Source organism: Molossus molossus, unplaced genomic scaffold (assembly GCF_014108415.1).
Source record: "Molossus molossus isolate mMolMol1 unplaced genomic scaffold, mMolMol1.p scaffold_m16_p_16, whole genome shotgun sequence".
NCBI lineage: Eukaryota > Metazoa > Chordata > Mammalia > Chiroptera > Molossidae > Molossus > Molossus molossus.
This window is the reverse complement of record NW_023425351.1, coordinates 9,144,569-9,171,831: the sequence shown is the minus strand read 5'-3', so window position 1 is coordinate 9,171,831 and position 27,263 is coordinate 9,144,569. Positions and strand designations below refer to the sequence as shown.

The 27,263-nt window shown below is 36.9% G+C and overlaps 1 protein-coding gene and 1 pseudogene across 1 annotated transcript in view; both read left to right on the top strand.

The window, feature by feature from the left end:
* The window catches only part of LOC118631856, a 28,841-nt pseudogene extending 16,826 nt beyond the window's left edge, over positions 1-12,015 (top strand).
* Positions 1-27,263, top strand: part of SPIDR (scaffold protein involved in DNA repair) — a 493,368-nt gene that overhangs the window by 68,970 nt on the left and 397,135 nt on the right. The window lies entirely within an intron of this gene.

Genomic DNA, 27,263 nt, shown 5'->3' with positions numbered 1-27,263 from the left:
CTCTCTCTCTTTTTTTAAAATCCTTATCTGAGGATATTTTTCTATTTATCTTCAGATAGAGTGGGAGGAAGGGAGGGAGAGAGAAACATTGACGTGAGAGGGACACATTGATGGTTGACTCTTGCACAACCCCGACCATGGCTGGGGACAAACCGCATCTGAGGTACGTACCCTTGACTGGAATCTAACCCACAACTCATTGGTCTGCGGGCCGATGCTCTAACCACTGAGCAAACCGACCAGGGTGCTTTCTGAAGTGAAATAAGTTAGGTATACAAAGTTAATATTAAAGAAAAATTAATATACACCCATAAATCTATATAGCCTGAGAAATAAAACATTACAGGGAGAATTCTGGCTCTTTCCACCATCTTTATTTGTGTTCTTTTTTTCTGACCAGGATCCATCCATACACTAGATCAAATGTCTTAACAAAACCCTGTTCACCTTCAGGGTCGTCAGCCCACCTGTCCCCTTTTCTGCCAGTGATCTGACAAGGCAGTGAGTTTGTGAGGGGAGTCTCATAGGCTAATTCACGTGGCAGAAGTATCTCTTTAGGAATTCAAAGCCATAGAAATGACAGTTGTTTAATTTATTTAGGTAGAAGAATATTTCAATTTCTTGTTTTCCCTTCTTTTCTCATTCACTGCTTCAGCCCCTGGCAGTGATCCCTGAAGAAAGAAGCTACTTTCCATGCTCATGTTTGGGAGCATAATACACAGTTATTCATGCTATTGAAATGATACTTTAAAAAAGTACCCTCTTTCTGTTTTCGCTGTTCAGAACATACTATGTGCTGCATTCAGGGCAGGGGTCACAGCTCATGTTTAGGCAACAGAGTATGGCAGCCTCCTGCCAGCTCGTGTCTAAATGGTTCTTTCCGCATCCAGTCTCTCTGCCTTCCCTCTTCCTCTCTGTCTTACTGGGATGGTCCGCAGGCTGTTTTGGGGACATAAAGAAAAATGGCTGATGTGTCTGTACAGAGCCTACTGCATTCATTTGAAGGTAGGAATCTGAGTTCTAAATGTACTTGGATTATTGTTTCACAGGAGAACATGGAGAAAAGGGAATAAGCTCTCTGTGCTCAGTTATTACTCCTATAAAAGTATTATTCTTCAGTTAATTATGAAATAAAACATTTGAGTCATAATGAGAATATATTGTGCATTTTGCCTATAATAGTAAGTGATCACATTTAATCCTGTGTAGACTTGAAAGTGACTCCAACCTCTTTCAGACTCTTGCATGGCTTTTACCTTCTTGGCCATCAAGCCAAGGATCCTGAGAGCTAGGTGTTCTGTGTGTGCCTACTGCGTCCTTGATCCAGACTCTGGAGATGGAGCTGTTAGGTGAAGTTCACTAAAGAGCCATTGCCATTCTGTTTGTCTAATCAGGGTCAAAAGCTATCAACAGAACCCTGGCTGTTGTTCCCAGCAGTGTTATGATTTTTCTGTTTGTTTTTATTGAGATATAATTGACATATAACATTATATTAGTTTCAGTTGTACAATATAATGTTTCAATATTTGTATATATCATGAAATAATCACCAGAGTAAGTCTAGTTAACATCTGCCAAACACTGTTACTGATCTTACAGCTTCAGAGTAAGTTTTATTTTTCTTAAGTAAGGTGTAGAACCTATTTCTGGATGAGGGATTAACTCTTCTAGTTGTTTAGGTCTTCAGAGTTGTTTAATTACCAATTGTCAGGCCCCAGTTTTTCTTCAGTTCACAAATAAAATTCTCATTCAGAAAATAGCCAATGTTCGTTTGATTTTTTGTTTTCTTCAGTTGTAACAAATCTTACAGATTATGACTTGAATTTCTAAAATACTGTGTTTCCCTGGATGTCTTTTCAGTGGCATTTCTGATAAGCAGGCCTTATAATCCAAATGTTTTTTAAAAATGCAGCTTTATCTTTAATCAAGTTTCGTTTTTCTGTGTTTGTGATCAGAATTTCTCTTAGGTCTATAAATACTTCAGTGTCACGTGAGTTTCCAGGCTTTCCCTACATGCACATAGGCAGGTAGCAGATGGATAGCCATATTTAGCATGCAACATTGTGTAAATTTAAGGTGTGCAAAATGTTAATTTGATGTATTTATATATTGTAATATGGTTGCCGCCATTGTAGTGATAATTAACACCTCTCTCACATTATATACTTATTTCTTAGTGGTGATAATTAAGTTCTAGTCTCTTAGCAAGTTTGATGCTTATAACACATTATTGTTGTTTATATTCACTATACTGTGCATTTGATCTCTAGAACTTATTTAGAGCCTACTCACTCCTGTCCCCATCGTCCTGAGTCCCCTTAACCGAGTAGGCAAACACTATTGTTAAATTCTTCCAGAGATTGAAGGTGTATGAAGATCTGTTTCTCCACCCTTTTTAGACAGTATACTTAACACATAGGTCTGCACTCTGAGTGTATGTTTAGTGTGCCCAAATCTTTCCATGGTGACTTGGAAGTCTCTTGCTTTTTACCCCTGTGGTGCTGTGTCCAGAGCAGGATGGTGCTAATCCGTGGAGCCATTCCGCCAGTGGACTTCTCGGTTGTCTCTCATCTTGTCCCTGTGACTCAGAGCCCCTCTTATGCGCATACCGTTTTTGTACATGAAACTGCATGTTTTCCAAGTTCTATTCCTCTTCCTACTTTGAAGCTTCTTTTGTCATGTGTCCTTATTGTCTAGTAGAAGCAGTTTATTTTTCTAGAATTTGTTTTCTATTTACTTTCATTTTAAGAGTCTTAATATTACTTAATTTAAACATTAAATAAATTGACTTGTATTCAACTCTGGATTAGTAGTTATGCTGTTACATCATTTCTGTAGAGACAAAAGTGGATGGCGTACTTTACTGATCTTTATTGTAAAGACTTCGTTCTTCCAGGCAAGGAGAGATGAAGAGATTATAAAAAGGAGTGGATGCTTAAGGCTGGACATGTAGATTGGATTGTGAGGGAAAATAACTATTTGCCTAGCTTCTTGTGTATGCTGCGAAAGAGGCTGAGGTATATGAAAAAGAATATGTTTGTGTACTTTAAACACACTCACACAACAAACACGTGTATAGAGAATTCTTAACATAGTGGGAAAGGTGCAATGCACTATTAAACTGACACGAGCCAGAGCAAGGTAAGGATCCCGTCAGGTGGTATGGGTGCAGAGGACCTGGAAGCAAATTGTTCGATAAGAGTGATCAGAAGAGTCTTTGTGGAGCTTGACCCTTCAAGACTAGGGTGTGTGTGACTGAGAGAGCAGAGGCCTGAGTTGGTACTAGAAAGGTCAGGTGCCTAAATAGCAGATAGTGTGGTGTTGTTAGTGGCAGTGTTAGACCTCAGTTCTTGAGTTTGGCTGAGAAAGAACTCAGACAGCAACTTTAGCAAAGAAGTTTATTTAGCCTTTTGGGAAGAAAGTCACAGAGGCTGAAGAAGTGAGCCAGCTGGGCATCATGGACTCAGGAAATGTTACAGAGGCAAAGGAAGGGCCCTTGGAGCTTAGAAGAAAGCAAGCAAAGGGTACTGCCTAAGGAAAGAAGGTGGGGAAGGGGCAGTGTGCTTGTGTGCTTGTCCTTTGCCTTAAGGTGTTTTTAAATCTGTTTTCTAAAGGGGATTTTAGGGGAGGATCTTAATAGAATGTTCATCAGCTTTCCAGATGTGTTCTTTCGGGGTTGTGATCTCTGCTGATTGGTCAGTGGTGGTGGTGGTGGGGTCATTAGTCATTGCATCTGGTCCTGATGCCAGCCATGGCATCACTTCATCTAGTTTTGCTGCTTTTCTGGGCCTGGAACTGAAATAACTGAGGCTGAGATGTTATTTCTAGTTTGACCCAAACTCTGAATATATGGTCAACAGACCTGAGGCTTTGGTCCTACGACTAGTTGATGCTGATCAGAACCTTTTTGTCCTGAGAGTTTAATGCTTAAGGGAGTGGTCATGCAAAGGAGAAGGCTGGTGGGCCAGGGTGCTGGATGAGGCCAGTTTGAATCAGCTGTCTCAGTTTCCCCATTCCACCCGTCAAGGACTTTTCCTAACTTCTTACTATGCTAGCTCAGTGTGGAATTGAACGATGGGGATTAAAGTATGAGTTTGGGGCCTAGGGAACAGCTGAGTGTTAGCCTTGAGTACTGGGCAAGGAGTTCTGCTGTCAAGGGCTGCTGTGGTTCCCGCGTGGAGAACACTGAGCGCAGTGTTGGGTGTTATTTGTAGGCATGTGTAGGAGGAGGCCTGTGTTTTCATGGACGGAGAGAAGAAAGCAGCAGGGAGGTCAGGTGTTATACAGCAATAGAAAACTAATACAGAGTTTGTGAACAGCAAACAGTTTCTGATGTCATTAGATGAAGGGGATAGAAACAACTTCTACCAGAAGTTCCTTAGACCTTATTGTGAAAGTTGTATTAACGAAACGACGATAGCTTGGGCTCTTCATATAATGCCAGAGAACTGACTGGTAATGTTTTCTTAAACAAGGATACATTTTGTGGGTGAGTGGAAATGAACAAACTTGAGAAGTTAGCCACTTACTATATAGAGACTTGAAGCTTATTGGGGGATGGATGTGTATATGAAGAGGACATTGCAGGCATCACAATATGAAGACAAATTTGACCAGGATTCTGTAGGTGTAGGACAGTACATATGAGTGAGAGTGTTTTTCCTCAGCCCCTTCCAGCTGGTACCATCATCAGATGTCACACAAAAAGTTTTCTGCAAGGAATAGAGGAGGAGAGAGGCAGCTCCTAACAGGACAGTTAATGTTGACATGATTTGACCTTTGTGTGCAAGCTTTTCCACAACCTGTGTTGGCAAAGTTTCCAGTTTATAATCAATACTAACCTGAATGCACTACTTAATGTTCTAAATGTATCTGAGACTACTCAGTGTTTTCTCAAGTTCTTAAGACACCTACTTCTCTCTCTTGACTTCCTCTTCATCTTAGACACTGCAATTTCCTTTGTAGGAACAACTTCCTGCTGAGCACTGCTCTCTTTGGCCACTTCTGTCTTGGATGCCCTGTGTTTTTTACCTAAAGCCATAAATGCATTGCAACATCAGGCCATTTCATCATCGTATAAATTGAGAAAGTCTAGCAGGAAATCAAGCTGGCTGTTCCAAACACAAGCCTCATGTTTCTTGGTTGCTGTGTCATGATAGGCAGTTGGTGTTCTTAATGGCAGTTATGAAGAGGACACTTTGTAGAAAAAAGTTATTTTGTAAGGATACATTTCAGTCTAATAATCTGGAAAACAAAGTACATGTGGAAAAAAATATTTTAACTATAGTCTAAAAATAGTCCTATCATCCAGTGCTGTTTTCCTTTATGGTCATATTAAGTTCAGTAATTCCCAACAATAACTTTGGTTTGCCTGTTTGTTTTTATTTTTTACAATGTTTGTGTTCTGTCCCCTCTCCACCTGCTTTATCAGAATAGAAAGAAATCTCCATTTGTTTTCTCTTTTCTTTCCTGTGTTCTGCACTGCAAATCTGTTATATACTGTTAACCTCATATTTTCTGTGCAAGAGCTGATATCATGGTGGTTATTTCTTGAAAAGATGGTTTCCTAGACGTAACAGTAGGTCAGAACTGAAGTAGGTAACCTACCAAGTCAGTAGTATCTATACATTTTTGTTGTCTTTAGGAGAATTTTTAAAAATATATGTGACATCTAATACAGATAGAAATCTGTCTGCTCTCCTCCCAAAGCAGAAGGAACATTTTTAGTTTCCTCCTCTATCGACTGTGGCAGCAAGCAGGACAAAATTATTTTCCCCTTTGTTGCTGTTTAGATGGAACAGTTGCCCCTGGGGCTCCCAACATATAAAGGAAGGGTATATTGGGGAAAAATAATTTTTCTACTATCCTTATTTGAAGATCAGCTAGAGGGAATTTTTTAGTAAGAGATGCATTTAGAATTTATTTCATATTCTCTCTTTCAGTATATTTATTTATGCCAATCTATAAGTCATGCATACATAAACCAGGTGAGCCTTTCAGGGAGTTCACAGTCTCAAAGAAAGGATAGACATGCATATACATCGTTGTACATAGAAATTCAGTAACAGAAATGGGTACAGTATGTGCTGGTGACAGGAAGAAAAGCTTTCTTTAGCATATGGTGGATATATACTAAAGCATGTATATAAAAATATCAAGTGGTAGAATCTACATAGTGGATATATATGGGTGCTTGCTGTAAAAATTTACTCATAATAGAATGTTGAGTGTGGAAAGAAAGGCTTCATAGATGTAGGATGTTGGACAGTCTTCAACACTGAATTTGAGTTTGCCAGGTTGACAGGAAGAAGGAAGGGCATTTCAGGAAAATAGTGTATAAAAAGAAAAAGGAAAAGAAAGAAAAAACAACATTCTGGGGAAATTCAATAATTTGGTATAACTGAGTTAGATTTTTTTTTTAAATCCTCACCCGAGGATATTTTTCTATTTATCTTCAGATAGAGTGGGAGGGAGGGAGAGAGAGAAACATTGACGTGAGAGGGACACATTGACCGGTTGCCTCCCACAGGACCCCAACCAGGGCCAGGGGTGAACCACAACCAAGGTATGTGCCCTTGGCTGGAATTGAACCCGCGACTCATTGTTCCAGGGATCAACGCTCTATTGCTGAGTCAAACCAGGCCAGGGCTGAGTTAGACTTTTTTAATGGAAGAACAGTAGAAACTAAGATTAGAGGATTAAGATCATGAGGGCCTTGAGTGTTAAACTATTTGCATTTTATTTGTGCTTGCAAAAGATGGGGAGTGTTCTTCCCCCATATTTAACAAAACAAAACCGACACATTTCTTGACTACACTTTCTCTGAATCTTCCACCTTATTTCCCAGCCTGTGTGGAGCAGAATTCCTCGAGACTTGTCCTTTTTTTTTTTTTTTTTTAATCCTCACCTGAGGACATTTTTGCATTTATCTTGAGATAGAGCGGGAGGGAGAGAGGGAGGAAGAGAGAGAGAGAGAGAGAGAGATTGATGTGAGAGAGACACATTGAATGGTTGCCACCTACACAACCCCAAAACCACAACCAAAGTATGTGCCCTTAGTGGGAACCAAACCCAGGCTTCTCTGGTCCATGGGCCAATGCTCTCGCGGCTGAGCCAAACCAGCCAGGGCTCGAGACACCTCCTTAAGTTTGCTGTCTGTACTGTCTCTTTTCCATATCCAGTCCACCTTCTGCCACCCCCCTCCCATGGGTGCTGCTCCCCAAGGCCTCCAATGACCTACAGGCAAACTTGCCCTCTCCATCCTGCGTGGCTTATTAGCATCACTGGCACTACTGATCGTGTGCTCCTGAAAAACAATAATCAGATGTTTTTCTAAAGGGAAGAGAATGAGCCCTGGCCGGTTTGGCTCAGCGGTTAGAGCGTCGGCCTGCGGTCCGGAGAGACCCGGGTTCGGTTCCCGCTAAGGGCACGTACCTTGGTTGCAGTTTGTCCCCGGCCCTGGCTGGTCGTGCGGGTGGCAGCCACTCGATGTGTCCCTTCACGTCGATGTTTCTCTCTCTCTCTACCTCCCACTCTATCTGAACAAAATATGGAAAAATGTCCTCGGGTGAGGATAAAAAAAAAAAAAAAAGATAGAAAAAAAAAAAAAATAAAGGGAAGAGAATGAAAATCATGCTGGTTCATGGAACTGTTATGTTTCAATTATAGACATGTATGTCTTGCCAGGTGAAATGTGAATTGTAGTCAGAACAGTTTGAAAACTGACAGACAGCATATGGGTTCAGATGGCCAGGTTGGAGTTCCAGCTGTCATTACTTTGTAAGCAAATTACTTAACCTTTTTAGGCCTTCTCTATAAAAACAAGTATAAAAATACCTCTTTCGTAGGGCGTATAGTAACAATTAAAAGGGATCAGGAAAATAAAGTCTCTGGTATACACAGTAGCTTGCTTTAAAAAAAAAAAAAAGACAGGGAGAAACTTATTTTTTTAAAAAAATCTATGTTCTACCAGGTGGTTAGAAATCCTCTGCCTTGAACTTTCTGAGATGTGGGAATCACCATTTTATCCCGACTTCTGGCATCATTTGCCCTCTGGCTCTGCCATTCGGACCACTTCACAGCTCCTTAAACATAGTGTCACTTTATTTCCTCATATTTCTGCTCCTGTTGTCGCCTTTGCTTAGAGTGCCCTCTTCTTCCCACCCTGTGTCCCACTAGTGCAATGCCTACTTATTTTCAAGTGACCTCTTCTAGGGAGACTTCCATCAGTGTACCTTGTCCATAAACTTGATTCCTTGATCCCTGTGTCCCTATCATGCCCCATATCGATTCCTTCTATATTATACGTTTCTTGAGGGCAAGGAAAATGTCGTATTTATCTTTCGTCCCCAGCTTAGAACAATACCTGGAACATAGCAAATGTGATCAGTGTTTGATGAATGAGTAAGGCTAGGTAGGCTTACAATTTGCATAGCCTTTGCTGGGCCTTGGGGTGAGGCAGATACCATTCTTGTTCTTGAGAACCTTATTGTGCTTTCTGTACTCTTCCATTTAATCTAATGGTGACTTTGTGAAGTAGCTATTATTTTTATTTTTCATACTTTGAGGTATTATGGCTAAGAATGGTTAAAAAACTTGCTGAGGTTATACCACTACTAAATATCGAAGCTAGAATTTGCAACCAGGTCTTTCTGAGTTAATCGCCAGTTCTGTTTCTACTGCATCAACATGAAGATGTCTTGGTAACCTTTGTTATTTCTCATATTACCTAGAGCATTTCTTTGTATGTAACAGTGAATTAAAATTTTCTTATAACTGAATTAGTGTCAAAAGTGAGTAATTTTTGTACCAGGAATAATAATCTTTCAAATGGTATCTGATTTGAAAGAATTAACACAATGTTTAAAATTCTTAGCCTGTGGAAAAAAAAAATGAGTAACATCAGCAATACATTCAACAATAAAGATAAAAATATAAATAAGTAAGTAAGTAAATAAATAAATAAATAAAATTCTTAGCCTGGTTTAGAGTCTGTTCTAGTTACAAAGGAAATTAAAAGGAAGAGGTACAAGGGCTAGAATTAGAATAAGGGTCTTCTTGAACATACTCCTTAGTTATTAAGCAAGTGGTCTAATTGTGGAAAATAGAGGAAAACATGAAAATATTCAGATGACTGCTACAGAACATACTCCTAAAATGGTATTTAAAATCTCCAGTTCATTAGGGAAATAGTATTTCAAATAGTTTTGCTACTTTTATATGTAAATGATGACAGTCACAAACCTCTCTTATTGAAAAGCTTATAAAAAATGATATTTTTCAAAAATTCCATAGATTAGTTCCCCAATATTTTTTTTCAAAAGATATTCAAACTATCACTGTTTCATTCTTATTTAGGGTACTTTATCCATTTCTAATGCAAGAAAAGTTTCACCCTATAGTGTGGAGGAAATTGAACATGATTGATTAGTCTTGATTTTGGTAATTTGAAGAGGGAATACAAACATTTGAGATTTCCAGGTTTAAAATTTGGCGGTAATCTAATTGAAACTTTATTTATTTATTTATTTATTTATTTATTTATTTATTTATTTATTTTTAAGAAAAAGGTTAATGCTTTTTATTGTGTAGGCTTATGAAATAAGTGCTCAGTCTAGATCCAAAATAAATCAGCTATTTCATGGGTATGCCAATCAGGGAAGGTTTCAGTCGCATTACTATTTAAAATTTCTACTGATTGTATTGAAATGTAGTATTCTGGCTTAAGTTCCATTTTTTAGAATTCCAAATTCAGAAGAGAAAGTGTGAAAGACAGTGATTTTAGATAGTAATAAATGTTCACGGTTATAGGCCTAGAAAAATAAATTATAGAAAGTGCTGGCCCCTTAGGTTTACCTTTTTAAATTTTGTTTATTAATCCTCACCCAAGGATATTTTTTCATTGATTTTTAGAGAGAGTGGAAGAGAGGGGGAGAGAGAAACATAGATGAGAGAGACACATGGATTGGTTGCCTCCTGCACACGCCTCAATTGGGGCCAGGGATTGAACTTGCAATCCAGGTACATGCAACCCACGTACCTGTCCTTGACTGGGAATTGAACCCATGACCCTTCCGTGCATGGGCCAATGTGCTAACCACTGAGCCACACAGGTCCGGGCATCAGGTTTACTTTTGAATTGCTTATGTCCACTGTGATAATCGTGTGTGTTTTTTGTTTTGTTTTTTTTTTTTTCTTTTAATAAAAGTTGAGCTGCTCATGACTCTATTACCATCTGTTCCTCTAGGTTAATATGTTTTACTCATTCTAGGTGGTGCTGGTTACTACCGATCCATCTTTTCTCTGTTGTACATCGGCAAAAATTTTAAAAATAGTATTAGGACAAATGTGAAAAAAGTCAGTTAAAAGAGATTTCAGAAGAAGGAAAGATGGATAAATCTGACATTTCTCTAATATTAAAGTTAAAATAGCAAAATGGTTATGGTGTTTTAGGTACGAAAATAGTTACCTTGTTTTACTTTATATAGCCTTATTTGCTCACATAGACTTCTAAAACGAAGACTATATTTAAAAGCAATTAAACATCATTACTTAGAAATAACAATTAAATTAGATATTGTTTCATTTTGGATATATTTCCAAATTGATTAAATATAATCATTTTGTGCCCTGGCCAGTTTGGCTCAGCGGTTAGAGCGTCAGCCTGCGGTCCACAGAGACCCGGGTTCGGTTCCCGCTAAGGGCATGTACCTTGAATGCAGTTTGTCCCTGGCCCTGGTTGGGTCGTGTGGGTGGCGGCCACTCGATGTGTCCCTTTCACATCAATGTTTCTCTCTCTTCCTCTCTTTCCTTCCTGCTCTATCTGAGTAAAAAATGGGAAAAAAAAAAAAAAAGTCCTCGGATGAGGATAAAAAAATGTAGTTTTGAAGTCTAAATAACTATCTAGGTTGACCTTTGTTTTTCTTCTTTTTAGTTCTGTCCAGCAAAAAAGAAAGAATACCTTTCTTTTTGTCTCTATTCTCGGCCCCTTTGTGACAGTTCAGTTTTAGATGCTGTCCTCATTTTTAGCTGAACTGTAGTCTTCTGATTTATTCTGGACAACCCAACTTTCAGTCACACCCAGTTTTAATCAAGGAGACAAACTTCCTTTTTCAAGAAAGGCCATTTAAAAAATAGACAATGTTTAATTTTAATAAATGAGGCCAGGTGGATGTTGTAGCCAAAACTGTCAGACAGTTCTCAAGGCATGTGATTTTATTTTGCTTTATCTAATTCAGAAATGTGATTCCTTTATTTTTTTCTCTCTGTTTTGGTTTTAGTAAAAAAACCAAGAGTTAATGACTATTAAGAAAACTTTTCTTTTTTTTAAAAAAGCCGGGCCTTTAAGGAAAAACTCAAATTGATTCACATTCTAAAACTATTCAAAATTTCTTTTTTTGTTCAGTTTCTTTTAGGATGGTTGTCATAAAGTCAGTGAGTTGTCATTAAGTCAGTGGATGATGAAGGAAGGAATTTGTATAGATTTGGGGCTCTTAAGAACCTAGCACAATAGGGAAGCTTTTTCAGTTTGACTTTATTCCAAGTTATATATTACCTGAATGCTTAAGATTCATGTTAATACCGGTCTAATGTTCCCAGGAAGTTTGTATCAACCCAGGAAATCTATCATCTTAAATGATCTTAAGATAGGATCCTTTATAAGAAGAAGTTCATTTCAAAATTCCTGTCATTAATTTTGGGGGTTTTAATTTTGTTAGATGTACATTGAGATATTTGATGAGTACTACTGAATCCAGTTATTGGGAAAATTAAATGTTTTAAACTTTGATTGTAAGAACCAGTTGCAGGAAGTTATCTGTGTATTCGACAGGAAACAGAGTTTCTGTTGCTGGCTTTGAAGATGATGAAGCTGTGTGGAAAGTAATGCAAGCTGAGAGTAGCCAGCAGCTGACTGACAGCAAGAAAGCAGGGACTTGCTCTTCTGGTCAAGATGGCAGAGTAGTAGGCAAACACTGTGGTTGCCTCTACCCATTACCACATCAAAATTACTACTAAATTATAGAATAGCCACCATTGAGAAACACTTGAAGACTGGCTGAACAGAAGTCTTCTAACTAAGAATATAAAGAAGAAACCATAATGAGACTGGTGGGAGGAGCAGAGATGCAGAAGGGGCAGGTCCCTTACCCACAGTGTGGCAATTAAGAATGGGAAGGAATATCTCAGTTGCATAAGTTTCCCCCTAAGGAATGAGGGTTTCCGGTCCCACAACAGGACCCCAGCGCTCTGAACACAGCTGGCTGTGAAAATCTTCTGGAGTCCATCTCGGTGAGACGTTGGGTGGCTGTTGACCTGGGTGTTCCTCTTGAGAGGGCCGCTCAGACTTGTTTTTGCACAAACTCACTCTCTCTGGGCTCCATTGTCAGCTCAAAAAGTGGCAGGGACATATGGGGAGGAACAGAATTGACTAGCTTCATGGTGAGATCTAGAGGGTCAGGGGTCAAGGTGGCTCTCTTCGGGGATGGAAGCACTCACAAGTGCCATTGATCCTTTGTTGAACCCTCCCCCAACCCCACCTGCAGGCTCAGGGAGGCGTCATTTCTAAGCTCTCCATTAACCTAACTCCCTACTTTCTGCCCTTTTAATTCCCTGAGATCCCCCTACCCCTAACTGGCAAGCACAAACTTCCAGTGGCTTTTCTACATAAGAGCCCAGTCTTGGCTTATGTTGAGGACTTTCCTAAAAAGCTCTCAAAAGTCTGCAAACCCCAAACAAGCTGCAGCTGCCATGGCATGCCCTGTACCTCTTGCTAAGTGTCACCCCAAGCCCAACACAAGCAGCATCCAATCTCAACTTGCATTGTAACTCCTACCAGGTGTCCCCAAGCCTGGCATAAGCTGCAGCCAGTGGTGGTTTGGAATGTAGCTTCAACTAAGTGGCTATAGGACTGGCATGATTGACAGCTGGCCACAGCTTGTATGGTGTTGCCCACCAAAGTATCCCAAGTTCAGCACTAGTGGCAGTCAGTTTTGGTTCATGAACTCAGAACTTACACAAAGAGATAGAAACCATAAAAAGAATTAGTCAGAAATGAAGACTACAATAACTGAAATGAAGAATATGTTAGAGGGAATTGACAACATATGAAGCAGAGGATCTAGTCGGTGATCTGGAAGACAAGATAGTGGAGAACACCTAATCAGACAGCAAAAATAAAGTAAAATAATAAAACAAAATGAGGATAGTTTAAGGGACCTATGGCACAATATCAGGAGTATTAGCATTCATATCATAGAGGAACCAGAAGGAGAAAAGAGAGAGCAAGGGATTGAAATCCTATTTGAAGAAATAATGACTAAAAGCTTTCCTCACCTGGTGGTGGAAATTGATATGTAAGTCAAGCAAGTACAGTTTGTCCCAAACAACATGAAACCAGAGTCCCACACTAAGACACGTCACAGGTAAAAGGCCAAAAGTTAAAGACAGGGAATCTTAAATGTACCAAGAAAAAGGCAGTTAGTTATGTGCAAGGGAGCTCCCATAAGACTATGAGCTGTTTTGTCAACATAAACTCTGTAGGCCAGAAGAAATTGGGACAAAATGTTCAAAGTAATGGAAAGCAAAGACACCCAGCAAATATTATTCTACAAAGCAAGACTCTATTTTAGAATCAAAGGGGAAATAAAGTTTCCCAGCCACTAAAATGCAAAAGGAATTTATTACTACTAAACCAGAATTACAAGAAATGTTTATAGGACTTCCTTATGTAGAAAATAAAAAGATGAAAAATATTAGTAAGAAAATATTAGAAAGAAAAATCTCACAAAACCAAATACTTAGTAAAAGCAGTGGATTAATCAACTAAAAAGCTAGTACAAAAGTTAAAGGGTAGAAAAATCATGTGAAATTGCAACAGTAAATCAACGGATACATAGACACACAAAGGAAGGGGGAAAAAAATGACAAAAAACAGACATGGAAGGGATGAATAACAATTGTGGTGACCTTAGAATGTGTTTGAACTAAAGCAACCATTAGTGTAAAATACACTGCTAGAATCATAGCTTGGCATATATGAAGCACATGGTAATTACAAACCAAAACTCTACAAGAGATAAACATAAAGAGAAAGGAATTTTCTATACATCACTATAGAAAGTCATCAACATGCAAGAGAATAAGGAGCAGAGAAGAACTACCAAAAAAATTAGAAAACAAGTAATAACGTGGCAGTAACTATATACCTAGGAATAATACATTCATTGTAAAAGGACTAAGTGCTCTAATCAAAAGGTGAATGGATGAGAAGACAAGACTCATAAATATGCTCTCCACAAGAGACCCACTTCAGATTAAAGAAACACCCACCATCTGAAAGTAAAGGGATAGAAAAAGATATATCATTGCAAATATAAATGAAAAAATACCTGGGAATGCAGTACTTATATCAAACAAAATCACCTTCAAAACAAAGGCTTTGTAATAATAAAGGGATCAATCTAATAAGAGCATATAAGTCTTGTAAACATCTACTTACTGAAGACACATATAAAAAGACTGACAGTAATGCACTCATGATTGGGGCTTTAACACCCTATTTATATCAATGGATAGATAATCCAGGTAAAAGATTAACAAGGAAACAATGTCCTTTAGTGACACATTAGACCAGTGGATTTAATTGATATTATTAGAGCTTTTTTTTTCACTCAAAAACATCGCTATATACATTCTTTTCAAGTACACATAGAACATTTTGTAGGATTGACCACATGTTTGACCAAAAAACAACACTCAATAAACTTAAGAAAGAAATCATATTATGCATCTTCTCTGATCACAGGTATGAAACTAAAAATCAGTTACAAGAAGAAAACTGAAAAACACAGGTGGAGGCTAAATTACGTGCTACCAAACAGTGAAAAGGTTAACAACTAGATCTAGGAAGAAATCAAAAGATTCTGTGAAACAAATGAAAATGAATACACATTGACACAAAATTGTTGGAACACAGACAAAGTAGTTCTATCAAGGAAATACATAGAATACAGGCCTACCTTCAAAAACAAGAAAAACATCAAGTAAACTAACCTTCTACCTAAGGGAACTCAAAAGAGAATAATGGCCCACAGTGAGTAGAAGAAAGGAAATTTAAAAAAATAAAATAAAATCATAGAAGAAATGAACAAAATAGAGTTAAAAAAAATAGAAAAGATCAATCAATGTAACTAAGAGCTCGTTCTTTGAAAAGACAAACTAAATGGGTAAATCTTTAGCCAGACTCATCAACAAAATAAGAGAAAATTCCAAAATAAATACAATTATAAATGAAAGAGGAAAAGTGACAACTTCAAAGAAACAAAAGATTATAAGAAATACTGTAGACAATGATATGTAACAAATCAGACAACCTCGAAGAAATGGATAAATTTCTAGAAATACACAATCTTTCAATACTGTATCAAGTAGAAATAGTAAATCTCAACAGACCAACAACTACTAACAAAATCAAATCTGTAATAAAAAAAAAACTCTCAACAAAGATAAGCTCTGAACCAGATGGCTTCACAGGTGAATTTCACCAAACATTAAAAGAACAATTAGTACATATGGGTTTTAAACTATACCAAAAAATTGAAGAGGAGGGTTTCTAACACGTTTTATGATGCCAGCATTACCCTGATTTCAAAACCAGACAAAGATGTAATTATAAAAGAAAGTTATTGGCCGGTATTCCTTATGAATTTAGATGCAAAAACCTTCACCAAAGTATTAGCAACTCAAATTCAGCAGTACATTTAAAGATCATACACTATGATCAAGTGGGATTTATTCCTGTGGTGCAAGGTTGGTTTAATATCCACAAATCAACTAATGTGATACACAGTGTAAATAAATTGAAGGTTGAAAATTATATGATTATATCAATAGATGCAGACATACCATTTGATAAAATTTAACATCTATTTATGATAAATCTTGGTAAAGTGGGAGTTGGGGGAGCATACCTCAGCAAAATGAAGGACATATTTGATGAACCCACAAACATCATACTCGTTCAAAAGCTGAAAGTTTTTTCTGTGCAATTTCACCACTTTCATTAACTATAATATTGAAAATTATAGCCACAGCAATTAGACCTGAAAAAGAAATAAAACATATGAATTGGAAAGGAAGGAGTAAAACTGTCATTATTTACAGATGATATGATACTGTATAGGGAGAACATAAAGATTTTACCAAAACAGTATTAGAACTGATAAATGAGTTCATTAAGTAGCAGGATACAACATTAATATTTAGAAACCAGTTGTGTTTTTATATACCACTAACAAACTGTTAGAGAAATTAAGAAAACAGTCCCATTCACAATTGCATTAAAAATAAAATACCAAGGAATAAATTGAACCAAGGATATAAAAATCTTTACTCAGAAAAGTGTAAGACTTAAAAAAAAAAAATTAAAGGTGATATAAATAAATGAAACGCTATACCATGCTCATAGATAGTAAGAATTGATATTGCTAAAATAACCATACTACCCAAAGCAATCTACAGATTCAATGTAAGCCCTATCCAAATACCAATGGCATTTTTGACAAACTAAAGCACATAATTCTAAAATTTATATGAGACCACAAAAGACCTCAAGTACAAAAAGCAGTATTGAGAAAGAAGAACAAAGTTGGAGGTATCATGCTACCTGATATCAAAATGGACTACAAGACTATAGTAGTTAAAATGATATGATACTGACATAAAAACAGACCTAGAACTAAACCCAAGCATGTATGGTCAATTAATTTACGACAAAGAATCAAGTATGTACAATGGGATAAAGACAGTCTCTTCCATACATGTTTTTTGGAAAACTGGACGGAGATATGCAGAAAAATAAAACTGGGTCATTTTCATACACCATATACAAGAATAAACTTAAAATTTATTACAGACTTAAATGTAAGATCCAAAATCATAAAATTACTATAAGAAAACATAAGTTTTAAACTCTGACATAGTTCTTAAAATTTTTTTTTTGTCTCTTCAGGCAAGGGAAACAAAAAATATGCAAATGGGACTACATCAGACTTAAAAATTTTGCACAGCAAAGGAGTCATCAACAAAAGGAAAAAGCAACCGACTAAATGGGAGAAGATAATTGCCAATAATATATCTGATAAGTGCTTGATATTAAAAAAATATAAAGAAAGTGTACATTCAGTGTACAACAATTCAGTTAAAAAATGGGCAGAGAATCTGAATAGACACTGCTCCAAAGGGGACATACAGATGGCCAATACACATGATTAGATGCTCAATGTCACTAATCATCAGAGAAATCCAAATTAAAAGCTCAATGAGATATCACCTTACCCTTGTCAAAATGGCTATTAGTAATGAACCAACAAACAACAAGTGTTGGTGAGGGTGTGGAGAAAAGGGAACCTTTGTCCATTGTTGGTTGGGTTGCACATTGGCACAGCCACTATGGAAAACAATATGGAGGGTCCTCAAGAAATTAAAAATAGAACTATCTTATGACCCAGCAATTCCACTTCTGGGTATTTCTGAAGAAATCCAAAACAATAATTTAAAAAGATATATGTGTCCCTATGCTCATTGCAATATTATTTACAATAGGCAAGATATGGAAGCAACCTAAGTGTCCATCAATAAGTGAAAGGATAAATAATAAATAGTACATCTGTAAAATGTGATATTAGCTATAAGAAAGAATGAAATCTTGCCATTTGCCACAGCATGGATGAACCTAGTGGGTATTGTGCTAAATAAAAGAAGTCAGTCAGACAAAGACATACCATATGATTTTACTTATATGTGGAATCTAAAAACCCAGCAAACTAAACAGAAACAAAGTTGAAGATACAGAGAGAAAATTGATGGTTCTCACATGGCAGGAGGATTGGGGGGCTGGGTAAAAATGGTGAATGGACTAAGTATGACAGCCACTTATAAAAACAGTCATGGAGATTAAAGACATGGAATATAGTCAATACTATTGTAATAACCTTGTATGTTGTCTGATGGATAATAGACTTTTCAGGGTTGTACCTTCATAAATTATACAAACACCTGATCAGTATGTTGTACACCTTAAATTAATATAATATTGAATGTCAGCAGTAATTGAAAATAAATAAATTGATTTTAGTCTCAGGAGACCGTGAGTAGAGGACCCAGCATGCCATGCCTGGACTCCTGATTACCCAGATAAACTTTGCATAACAAAACTGTGAGCTAATAAGTAGATGCTGTTTTAAACCTCTGACTTTACGATAATCTTTTCTGAAGCAATAGAAAGCCAGTTTTAGGGGAACGTCAGCCAGTCTAAATGTCTCAGTGCCAGTGAGCAGAGTTTTACACTTGAGTTTTCTCTTCATAACTTCTGGAATTATACTGAGCTCACAGTGAATTTTAAAATGTATTTATATTTATTGTAGTGTATTAAGGTACATTAAGTGATGAGAAAAGAAATCTTGGTATTTTCCTTTTATTATTATTAGTAGTAGTAGTAGTAAGTAGTAGTATTTTTAACATAATATTTGTATTAATTTACTGCCCTGCATACCTCCATAATACATTTACACCAGCATTTTTTTTTTACTTAATTTAATTTAATTTTTTCCACCACCGTTTATTCTTCTTATAGACATGATTTGCTCTAACACCGTATTCATTTAACCTTCAATGGCTTCCAGGGATTGGGACTGGTAATTCCTCTAAGTCTTAAATATATGTTATTAGAAGAAATACATCCAGCCATACCTAATTTACAGGAGAGTATGGGACTATGTGTTATCTCACTCTTTTCAAATGATGGGGAATGTGTTAAAATTAATAGAATCCTATCAACTCTGTGCATCTAGGGTACCAAGAACATTCCCAGGTTTAATGATTTCCTGGAAGAAATCTTTGGACTTGCAGGTCATTATACTTAATGTTACGGCTTATTACAAAAAAGGACACAAAACAAATTCAGCAAAAGGAGAAGGTACAGGAGCAGTCGAAGGAAACCAAACATAAGCTTCCAAGAGTCCTCTTCCTGGGAAGTTGAACAGAACAGAATTAATCAAAATGAATTGTAGCTACATGTGCAAAGTGTTGTCTACTGGGGAAACTCAGTTGATTTTCGTCATGTAGGTAACAGTGCTTGCATGACTCACTGCAGTGACCAAAACTCCAGTACCCTGGAAGTTCATCAGGTGTCCACCATAAATTACATCATTTGCATAGTATCTAGACAAAATAGTACAGTGTGACCAAGGTACTGAGCATGCAAAACATTTGTATCAGAATATTCCAAGAGATTGGTTCCCGCCCCATAATAAGTATATTCTGAAACACAGTTTCTGATCAGAACAAATACAAATCATTTTCCAGTTATAAATGTTCTAGTTATATTTCTAGTTATGTATTAAATATATATGTAATCTGATAGTAATAATTATATTTCAAATATGTTATTTTCATAACTTGGTTATTTTAAGTCAACATTATCTTATTTTCAAGTAAAAAATTCCTACAAAACTTTATAAATCAAGTCCAGGATAACTTTATAATATCATGGGTCTTTAAAGTTTCACCAAGATAAACATTGTTTTGTTTGAATTCACATTTTAAACCAAGTATGTCTCAAGAGTGAGATTTCCAGGACTATCTCTCCTGTTTCTAGTTTTTGTTGAGACTGAAACAGTCTGACCCTTTTTTCGTAGGTTGTGTTCTTGCATGAATGTCAAAGAGTAATAGTTTTCAGAGATGACTTATCTCCATAATATTGTTTTAGCTCATTGTGACCAATAACAGGACCATATAATAAGTATATTATTTAATATACATTATTTTAGTTATTGAAATAATGATGCAAGAAGCATTATGAAACATTACACCTTTTAATTTCCTTAACATTAATGGCCTTGGTGTTTCAAATGATGGGAAATGTATGCCTTTATTGAACGTCATAGTTATGGAAAAATACACAGGAAAATTTTGTCTTTAGAGCTAATTCATTTTGCCTTTCTGTGAATTTGTAGCTCTTGAAGATAAATAATCAGGGTGGGGCAAAAGTAGGTTTTACAGTTGTTTCTATGGGAAATAATATGATAATAAATAATGATACAGCATTAAACTCTGTTTTGCATATTTACAACTGTAAATCTACTTTTGTCCCATTGTGTGTGTGTGTGTTATTTCCTCCTATTAGGGTTGGTGTTATTTCCTCCTATTAGGGTTGGTGTTATTTTCTAGATAGAGCCTGGTATAGTGTGTGTAGGATACTTTGTAAATACTGTGGATTCCTGAGATTATTCCCTTAACCTGTTGAGTGACTCTGGACAACTAAATATAAATCATTTCATCTTCCTCTGTATCAGCTTACCTAGTTTACCTTCTTTTATCTGAAAGGCATCTTGTGAGAATGATTTTGAAAAAAGTTAGGGTTAGGGTTGTCTTCCTGGTGTTGAGTTATGTGAGTTCTTTATATATTTTGGACATTCATCCATTATCAGATACATTATTGATGAATATGTGTTCTCATACTTGGATTCTCTTTTTATTTTGTCGATGGTTTCTTTTGCTGGACAGAAACTTTTTAGTTTCAGGTAGTACCATTGTTTATTTTTTCCTTTGTTTCTCTTGCCCTAGGAGATGTACCGGCAAAAATATTGCTATGCAAATGTGTGAGATTTTACTGCCTATATGTTCTAAGATTTTAATGATTTTGTGACTTCTATTTGTCTTTAATTCATTTTGAGTTCATTCTTGTGATATAAGTTGGTGGTATAATTTCATTTTTTCTGCATGTACCTGTCTAATTTTCCCAACACCATTTATTGAAGAGACCATATTTACTTCATTTTATGCTCTTGCCTCCTTTGTCCAATGTTAATTGACCATAAAGGCATCTGAGCTCTCAGTTCCATTCCATTGATCTATATACCTGTTCTTGTGTCAGTACCAGGCTGTTTTAATTACAATGGCTTTGTAGTATAGTTTAATATCCAGTATTGTAATTCCTCCAATTTAGGATATTCAGGGTCTGTTTTTTACATATAAATTTTAGGAATATTTGTTCCGTGAAATATACCATTGGTATTTTAATAGGGATTGTGTTGAATCTATAGATTGCTATGGGTAGTATGGACTTTTAATGATGTTAATTCTTTCAATCCATGAACACGGTATATGTTTCCACTTATTTGTATCTTCCTCAGTTTCTTTTTTTTAAATGTCCTATAGTTTTTTGAGTACAGGTCTTTTACCTTCTTGGTTAAGTTTATTCCTAAGTAACATTATTATTTTTTGGTAAATGGTAAATGGAATTATTTCTTAGTTTCTCTTTCTGAGAATTCATTATTGGTGTATAGAAATGCTACCAATTTCTGGATATTAATTTGGTATCTAGCTACACTTCTGAATAATTTATAAAATGTATTAGCTTAGGGGGAGTTTTAGGGTTTTCTATGTACACTATCATGTCATCCTGAAACTAATGGCAGTTTTACTTCCTCCTTCCCAATTTGGATGTGTTTTATTTTTTCTCTTATCAGATCGCTGTGGCTAGGACTTCCAGTATTATGTTGAATAAGAGTGTTGAAAGCGGACATCCCTGTCTTGTTCCTGATCTTAAGGGAAACACTTTTATTTTTGCCCATTAAGTATGGTGTTGGCTTTGGTTTTTTTATATATGGCCTTTATTATGTTGAAATATGATCCCTCTATTCCCACTTGGCTGAGAATTTTTATCAAAAATGAGTGCTGGATTTTGTCAAATGCTTTTCTGCATCTATTGATATGATCATTTGATTTTTAGCCTTCATTTTATTTATGTGATGTGCTGTATTTATTGATTTGTGAATATTGTACCAACCTTGTATCCCCAGAATAAATACAATTGGCCATAGTATAAGATATTTTTAATGTATTGCTGGGATCTGATTTCCTAATATTTTTTTTTAATATGTTTTGATTGATTTTTTTTTTTTTTTAGAGAAAGAGGGAGGAAAAGAGATATAGAAACATCGATGTGAGAGAAATACATGGATTGGCTGCCTCTTGCATACCTCCTACTGGGGATTGAGCTCACAACCTGGGCACATGCCCTGACTGGGGATCCACCTAGAACTTCTCAGTCCATGGTACAACACTCAATCCACTGAGCCACACCAGCCAGACTGATTTGCTAATATTTTGTTGAGGATTTTAGTATCTATTTTCATAAGGGATATTGGCCTATAATTTTCTTTCTTTGTAGTGTATTTATCTAGTTTTGGAACTAGAATAATGCTGGCCTCGTAAAATGAGCTTGGAAGTATTCCCTCCTCTTGAATATTTTTGTAACAGTTTGAGGAAAGTAGGTGTTACTCCTTTGAATATTATGTGAATTTCACCTGTGAAAACATCTGGTCTAGGACATTTGTTTGCTGGGAGTTTTTTGATTAGTGCTTCGTTTCCTTAGTTGTCATCAGCCTATTCAGGATTTCTGATTTTTCCTGATTGGGTTTTGGAAGATTGTATGTTTCTAGGGGTTTGTCCATTTCTTCCAGGTTGTGCATATGGTTGTTCATAATATTTTCTTACAAGCCTTTGTATTTCTGTGATGTCAGTTGTTACTTCACCTCTTTCATTTCTCATTTATTTATTTGGGTCTTCTCTCTTTGTTTCTTGATGAGTCTGGTTAAAGGTTCATCAATTTGGTTTATTTTTGCAAAGTACCGTCTCTTGGTTTTAATGCTCTTTTGTATTGTTCTTTCAGTCTCTATGTTATTTATTTCAGCCTTGATCTTTATTATTTACTTCCTTCTACTTACTTTGGGCTTTAATTGTTGTTATTTTTTTAGTTCTGTTAGGTATGGGTTAGATTGTTTATTTGTGATGTTTTTTGTTTTGTTTTGTTTTGTTTCTTGAGGTAGACCTGTAATGCTATGAACTTCCCTCCCAGGACTGCTTATGCTAAGCCCCATAGGTTTTGGGTTCTTATGTGTTCATTTTCATTTATTTCCAGGTAGTTTTTGATTTTTTCATTGATCTCATTTCATTGTTAACTCATTTGTTGTTTAAAACATACTATTTAGCCTTCATGCTTATGAATGCATTTTTAAATTTTATTATTGTAGTTGATTTTTTGTATCATGCCATTGTGATCTGAGAAGATGCTTGATATGATTTCAGTATTCTTTAATTTCTTAAGATTTGTATTGTGTCCAAACATGTGGTCTATCTTGAGAATCTTCCATGTGCACTTGAATGCATATTCTGTCATTTTGGGATGAAATGTTGTGTAAATATCAATTAAATCCATCTAATCTAATGTATTGTTTAAGGTCACTGTTTTCTTGTTGATATTTTGTCTCGAAGATCTATCTAGTGATATCAATGGGGCGCTAAAGCCCCTTACCATGACTGTGTTGTTGTCAATCTCTTTCTTAAAGTCCATGAAGAATTTCTTTTATATATTTAGGTGCTCCTATGTTAGGTGCATGTATATTTACCCTGGTTATGTCGTTTTGTTGCATCAATCCTTTTATTGTTTGTTGTGATCTTCTTTGTCTCTTGTTAATGGCCTTTTGTTTTAAAGTCTATTTTGTCAAATATATATACTGCTACCCCCTGCTATTTTTTCGTTTCCATTTTCATGGAATTTCCCCCCCCCCCATTTCTTCTCTTTCATCCTGTGTGATTCTTTTATTCAGATTTGGTCTCTTGTAGACAGTATATTTATGGGGCATGTTTTCTTATCCAATTAGCTACCCTATGTCTTTTTATTGGAGCATTTAGTCTAGTTACATTTAAGGTTATTGATTGGTTCTTATTTAGCCATTTTTATTCTTTATACCTATCTCTCTCTCTCTCTCTCTCTCTCTCTCTCTCTCTCTCTAGATCTTCTTATTCTTAAAGCAGTCCCTTTAAACTCTTTCAGTACTGTTTTGGTGGTAATGAACTTTTTTTTCTTTAATTTTGTCTGGGAAGCTTTTTATTTCACCTTCAATTTTATATGATAATTTTTCTGGGTAGAGTAGTCTTGGTTTCAGATCCTTGTTTTTCATTACTTTGATTACTTCATGCTAATCTCTTCTGACTGGTAGTGTTTCTGTTAAGAAATCAGCTGACAGCTTTATGGGAACTCCCTTATGGTTTTCAGCTACTCTGTTTCCTGTCTTCTTAATGCAAGGCAAATAGAAGGAGTCTGTCACTTTGATAATAAATCAGAAAGGCTGGTAGGAGCAGACTTAGGCCAACCAATGTTGTCATGGGAGGGAAAGGCATCAGGCATATACAGAACAGTATTACCTCAACTTTCAAAATAATGGTTATCCACAAGAATAAGTGAGTTATCAAGACAATATTAAACTGTACCAGTATATGATATTTAAGACAGAAGTAGAAGAAATTATGGAAAACGTCACATCTGAGGGATTTCCATTAAAACAATTGAAGTGTGTAAAGTTTTTTAGAAGTTCCAGTTCTATGAGGTAGATGCTCAGTGAAAAACTGGTCAAATTAGTTTAGGAAACACTACATAATACATCCTTCTCCTGGAAATCACAGTGCACATGGGGCATATTAAAAGTGCCTAAGAGCCCAGCCGGTGTGCCTCAGTGGTTGAACATTGACCCATGCACCAAGAAGTCACCGGTTCAATTTCTGGTCAGGGCACATGCCCAGGCTGTGGGCTGGGTCCTCAGTGGGAGGCATGCAGGAGGTGGCCAATCGATGTTCTCTCTCATCGATGTTTCTATCTCTCTCTCTCTCTCTCTCTTCCTTGCTCTCTAAAATCAATAAAGAAAAAAATATTAAAAAAATAAAAGTGCCTAAGAAATCTTACTATTTTATTCAGCCTAGTTTATTCAAACTGATTTGACTGTGGAGCTCATTTTCTTTTGATATTTATTAACATCTCATGGAACTCTTGTTGGAGTGGCACATCATAATCCATGTACATGGCTGTAAATGTGCGTTGACTGTCTTTGCTATTATGTATTGCCTTTGTTATCTTAGGGCAGTTACCTGGCTTGTTTCCTTTGAAGTCTTCCACTTTCTCCAAGTTCCTCTCCAAATTTCTTCCATTTTTTTTTCTCTCCCCAGTCCTCCATTGTGTAGAAATTAAAACTTGTGCCTTGAATAAAAACAAAGGCTGGCTTATAACCAGAAACAACTTTTGTCTTCCCTCTGGTTTTGTTTGCATAAATAAACATTACTTTTTAGAACATGCTATCATTTTTATTCTTCTCTATTAATTTTAAGGTTCCATTTATCAGTGTAGCTTTGAGTTGGATGGCCCTTCAGCCTCCAGCAGACCAGGGTCAAAGTCTGCTGCTCCTGATTGGGTCTGCCAGAGGCAGTGTTGCAGAAAGACTCAGGGCTGTGTCTTTCTCTGAGCATGTTTTGAAACAGAGAGAATGGCCAGACAGGTTTTGTCACAACTATATCCATATTCTACAGTCATACATTGTTTTCCTTGGAGAGAGGGGTGCTTTTTTCATATCCTCTGTAATAACTGTAGCCAACCCACATGGGCCTGGTCTGTGCAGGTTGTGGTGGGTCCTCCTGGCCTGGGCATACTCTGCTCTTCTCCATGGGCTCACTGCTGCTTGGTGAACTTTCACCTAGCAGGTTCCTTCTTGAGCCTGTTATTTCTTTTTTTCCCCTTTCTTTTAAGATGTGCTTTTGCCATGACTGTTATTTTTATTTTCTCCTCGGTCTCCTCAGAGCAGGAGCTTTGGACGTGAACATACAGTGGAATGGTGCTTTTGTGAATGCGTGTTGATAGAACTTGAGTTCTGTTGTTCTCATCGGGCTGGAATTTGAGGTTGGAAACATATTTAGTTTAGGAAAGACAAGCCAAGTGGTTTGCAGAGGTGTAACCATCGGTGTAACTTGTTAAACCTGTTTACCTCAGAAAACATGGGTGTTGTTTTTTTTTTCTTCAGTGTGTGAGAAAATCTATAGCTTTTATTTTCCCTCTCACCAGCTATCTGATTTTCACAAATAAAGTTTCAGCTATAAAAAGCACACCAAATAAATAGTGAAAGTATATCTCCTATCAGTAGTTTGACTCTGTTGTCTAGAACTGTGTTGATTTTATTGACTTTTAATCCTAATAGACTCTTGAATAGAGGATCAAGTTCTGTTAACAGTTTGCAGTCTGATGTATTCTTTCCATATCATGTGGTTTTGCTGTCCTTTTTCACACAGCCAGTGTGGTTCTTGACAAACAGCTAGAGAATGGCCCACCTTATCTAAGGGTGTGTGTGTGTGTGATGATTCTACTAGAATTTAAAGACTGCAATAATTATTTTGGTGTCTTCCCCTCCCTCTATATCCATTGTAGCCAGAGTGATTCTTGTTACCTACATAGCAGGTCCTCAATTAATTTGTTAATAAATTCCATTTTAAAATTGGGAGTGGAAATGAAGGCATTTGCTAAAACATTTGTTGGTTAATCAGCCACCAGCACTGTCCTTAGGTTTAAAGCGCTATCTTGGTTTAGGTGACTTGACTTGCACAGCTGCCATGGAACATCTGTAGGATTTTTGCTCTTGTCCCCACTGTCCAACCTATTTGGATTTTAACCTTTCTAAGCAGGCAGTGCCTTATAATTTTCTTGATCTTTCCTTAAAATGCCACACTGAGTGTTCTCATTAGTAGTGTGACTTTAAGAAAAGGAGGCTGGCCCTGGCCTGTTTGGCTCAGCGGTTAGAGCGTCCACCTGCGGTCCGGAGAGACCCGGGTTCGGTTCCCGCTAAGGGCATGTACCTCGGTTGCAGTTTGTCCCCGGCCCTGGTTGGTCGTGCGGGTGGCGGCCACTCGATGTGTCCCTTCACATCGATGTTTCCCTCTCTCTCTCTTCCTCTCTCTCCCTCCCACTCTATCTGTACAAAAAAGTGGAAAAATGTCCTCGGGTGAGGAAAAAAAAAAAGAAAAGGAGGCTGAAGCCAGGATTAACATGGTGAATTCAGCATAGCCTGGCTCTCAGGGATTTCTTAAGGTTCTACAAGGGCGGGTCTGGGCCTAGTCAGTAAATGGATGGGAGCATCAGAGAGCAGAAACCAGTGTGCTGCAGGATGTGGCCTGGGAGAGCAGGCCCGGCCCTGTGAGTCAGGGCACCGCCAGCACCTGCCCCCACGAGAGCAGGTGCACAAGGTGTCTTCACGGAAGCTCCCACCCAGGCCTTCTCGCCTAGGCTCAAACTAAGGGCTTGACTCATTAGTTTTTGCATGAAATATGAGTCAAGTGAGCTATTACTTTTTTGTAATCGGTCATTTAAAGGAATGATTTTAGTTTAG